Source organism: Apium graveolens, chromosome 11, assembly GCF_009905375.1.
Source record: "Apium graveolens cultivar Ventura chromosome 11, ASM990537v1, whole genome shotgun sequence".
NCBI classification, from domain to species: domain Eukaryota; kingdom Viridiplantae; phylum Streptophyta; class Magnoliopsida; order Apiales; family Apiaceae; genus Apium; species Apium graveolens.
In genome coordinates this window covers 25,265,519-25,269,587 of record NC_133657.1, presented here as the reverse complement: position 1 = coordinate 25,269,587, position 4,069 = coordinate 25,265,519, and the positions used below count along the sequence as shown (strand labels likewise).

Sequence of the window (4,069 nt, the reverse complement as noted above, 5' to 3'; positions counted from 1 at the left end):
TGGTCAGCTCCCTGTCTAAACAAATATGGTTCATCCCACATATACCACTTCACCTCATGCAGAAACTTCTTCTTTTGAGCGGATGTCAAATTAAGCGGCATTATATTGCTGACAAGATAGTTTACAATATCTGCAAACCATGGTTCTTCCTCCTGAATTGCAAACAACTGCTCATCCGGAAAAGATTCATTGATTAACGTCCTATCTTGTGAAGTAGAATCGGGATTCTCCAACCTAGAGAGATGGTCAGCTACTTGATTCTCGCTACCTTTTCTATCTTTGATCTCTAACTCAAATTCTTGAAGTAAAAGCACCCAACGAATGAGTCTCGGCTTCGAATCCTTCTTAGAAACCAGATAGCGAATAGCTGCATGATCAGTGAATACTGTCACTTTCGTACCAAGCAGATAAGATCGAAATTTCTCAAAGCCAAAGACTATAGCCAAAAGCTCCTTCTCAGTAGTGGTGTAGTTCAATTGGGCCCCATTTAAAGTCTTACTCGCATAGTAGACCACATGGAAGAGATTTTTTTTGCGCTGTCCCAGAACTGCACCTACCGCATAATCACTCGCATCACACATCATCTCAAATGGTTCTGTCCAATCTGGTGCTGTAATAACTGGTGCCGTGATCAAACTCTCCTTGAGAGTCTCGAATGCTGCCAAACATTCATCATCAAATTTGAAAGGCACATCTTTCTCAAGTAAATTGCACAACGGCTTAGATATCTTTGAAAAGTCCTTGATGAATCGCCGATAAAAACCCGCATGACCGAGAAAACTACGGATTCCTTTCACCGAATTAGGTGGGGGAAGATTTTCAATGACTCCCACCTTGGCCTTGTCCACCTCCAGACCTTTGCTAGAGACCTTATGCCCAAGGATAATGCCTTCACGCACCATAAAATGACATTTCTCCCAATTAAGCACCAAATTAGTTTCCACGCATCTTTTGAGTACGGCGCGCAGATTATTCAAACATTCATCATATGAGTGTCCAAAGACGGAGAAGTCATCCATGAACACTTCGATGTTATTTCCAATCATGTCAGAGAATATAGCCATCATACATCTCTGAAAGGTGGCCGGGGCGCCACATAACCCAAACGAAACTCTACGAAAAGCAAATGTGCCAAATGGACAAGTGAAGGTAGTCTTTTCCTGATCCTCTGGTGCAATACAAATCTGATTATACCCGGAATAACCATCCAGAAGACAAAAATACTCATGTCATGCCAATCTGTCAAGCATTTGATCAATAAATGGAAGAGGAAAGTGATCCTTTCTTGTGGCTTTGTTCAATTTCCTATAATCCATGCATACTCTCCATCCTGTAACTATTCGAGTAGGGATGAGCTCATTCTTTTCATTTGCGACCACAGTGATACCTCCTTTCTTAGGAACACATTGTACAGGGCTCACCCACGAGCTGCCAGAAATAGGATAAATGATGCCTGCATCTAGCCATTTCAGAATTTCTTTCTTCACCACCTCCTTCATGATGGGATTCAGTCTTCGTTGCTATTCCACAGTTGGCTTACTTCCTTCCTCTAGCAGAATTTTATGCATACAATATGAAGGACTTATCCCCTTGATGTCTGTTATGGTCCATCCTATAGCCGATTTGAATTCTCTCAAAATCCTTAAGAGCTTATCTTCCTCACTACCTGAAAGGTCAGCTGAAATAATAACAGGTAACGTAGATGAATCACCTAAAAAAGCATACCTCAAGTGTTCAGGTAATGGTTTAAGCTCCAAGGTAGGTGCTTCCTCTATTGATGGTTTGAGCTTCCCTTCAGCATTCTTAAGGTCAGAAGTACCAAGAGATTCAAATGGTATGTCGAGCTTTCGCTTCCATGGAGAAGCGTTCAGATATTGTAATTGCTCGTTGCTATCTTCATCATCGCTGTCAAAATCCCCCACTACGGCCTTTTCCAATGCATCAGACATTAGCATGTGATCGAGTTCCGAAGTAACCGCAGAATCAATCACATCCACTTTTAAGCACTCCTCATCTTCTGTAGGGAATTTCATTGCCTTGAATACGTTGAAGGTCACATCCTGATCTTGGATCCGCATAGTAAGTTCCCCTTTTTGCACATCTATCAAGGTACGGCCAGTAGCCAAGAAAGGCCTCCCCAAGATTATGGGAATCTTCTTATCTTCCTCAAAATCCAGAATAACAAAGTCTGCAGGAAAGACGAGCTTATCCACCTTGACGAGCACATCCTCAACTATGCCCCTTGGGTAAGTAATGGAACGGTCCGCCAATTGTAGCGACATGTATGTAGGTTTTGGATCAGGCAGATCCAGCTTTTTAAAGATCGACAACGGCATCAGATTAATGCTTGCTCCCAAATCACAAAGGCACTTGTCAAAAGTTAGATTGCCAATGGTGCAAGGAATGGTGAAGTTTCCTGGATCTTTCAGTTTTGGTGGTAACTTTTGCTGCAGAACAGCGCTGCATTCTTCCGTGAGAGCAACGGTTTCGAGGTCATCCAGTTTCACCTTCCTTGAAAGAATAGTCTTCATAAACTTCGCATAACTAGGCATTTGTTCCAGAGCCTCAGCGAAAGGTATATTGATGTGAAGTTTCTTGAACACCTCCAGAAACTTCCCGAACTGTCTATCCAGCTTTTGTTGCTGCAATCTCTTAGGAAAAGGTGGTGGAGGATAGAGCTGTTTCTCCCCTGTATTAGCCTCAGGCAGAGTGTGTTCAACAGTAGTCTTCCTTGGTTCCGCCGCTTTCTCCTTTTGCTCAAATTCTTCATCTCTAACTTCAGCTTCGACTTCTTTTGCCTTTTCAGCATCAGCTACTTTTCCAGACCTTAAGGTAATAGCCTTGACTTGCTCTTTAGCTTCCTTCCTGCCTGGTACTTCCGTGTCACTGGGAAGAGTGCCAGGTTGACGATTGAGCACTGCATTGGCTAATTGACCGATTTGATTTTCCAAGGTCTTGATAGAAACCGCCTGACTCTTGCACAACAGCTTAAGTTCCTCAAAATCAGCACTAGTAGGTGCAGCTGTACTTCCCTGTTGAGGATATGATTGCCTTGTAGCATACTGCTGTGGTTGCTGGAATCCAGGTGGGTTAAACTGTTTACTCACTCCTTGCTGATATGGTGGCTGAATAGCATTCTGATTATTCCCCCAGCTGAAATTTGGATGATTTCTGTTGTTAGGATGATAGGTCGCTGGCACAGGCTGCTGTTGTCGCTGATAATTATTCACATACTGAACAGATTCGTTGACAAGAGAACACTGATCCGTAGCATGAGAACCTGCACAAAGCTCACAAACCATAGCTATTTGATTAACTCCATACGTAGCCAAAGAATCAACCTTCATTGATAGCGCTTGGAGCTGGGCTGCAATAGCGGTGGCTGCATCAACTTCCAGAATACCTGCTACCTTGCCTGACGTCATCCTCTGAGTTGGGTTTTGATGCTCATTTGCAGCCATCGTCTCGATAAGATTATACGCCTCAGTATAGCTTTTAGCCCATAAGGCGCCTCCAGCTGCTGCATCGAGCATGGGCCGAGATTGGACCCCCAAACCATTATAAAAACCAGTGATTACCATCCAATCCGGCATTCCATGATGTGGACATTTTCTCAACATTTCCTTGTAGCGTTCCCAAGCCTCGCACATAGATTCTGTAGGTTGCTGCGCAAATTGAGTAAGAGCACTCCTCATAGCAGCAGTCTTTGCCATTGGATAAAACTTCACCAGAAACTTTTGCGCAAGATCTTGCCACATAGTGATTGACCCAGCTGGTTCAGAATGTAACCAGTCTTTAGCTTTATCCCTCAGTGAGAATGGGAAGAGCCTCAACTTGATAGCCTCATCAGTCACGCCATTATACTTAAAAGTGCTGCAGATCTCGACAAAATTCCTTATGTGCATGTTGGGGTCTTCAGTTGCCGCTCCTCCAAAAGAAACAGAATTCTGCACCATCTGAATAGTGCCCGGCTTGATTTCAAAGGTGTTAGCTTGAATAGCCGGATGAAGGATGCTTGACTGAATGTCATCAATTTTAGGCCGAGAAAAATCCATAAGAGCTGGATCAT

The 4,069-nt window shown here is 43.5% G+C and overlaps 1 non-coding gene across 1 annotated transcript; it reads left to right on the top strand.

The window, feature by feature from the left end:
• Positions 1 to 3,591: 3,591 nt before the first annotated feature.
• LOC141698796 (small nucleolar RNA R71) lies at positions 3,592 to 3,698 on the top strand. The gene has a single exon (XR_012565298.1). It is a non-coding gene; the product is annotated as a small nucleolar RNA R71 (small nucleolar RNA).
• The last annotated feature ends 371 nt before the right edge of the window (positions 3,699 to 4,069 follow it).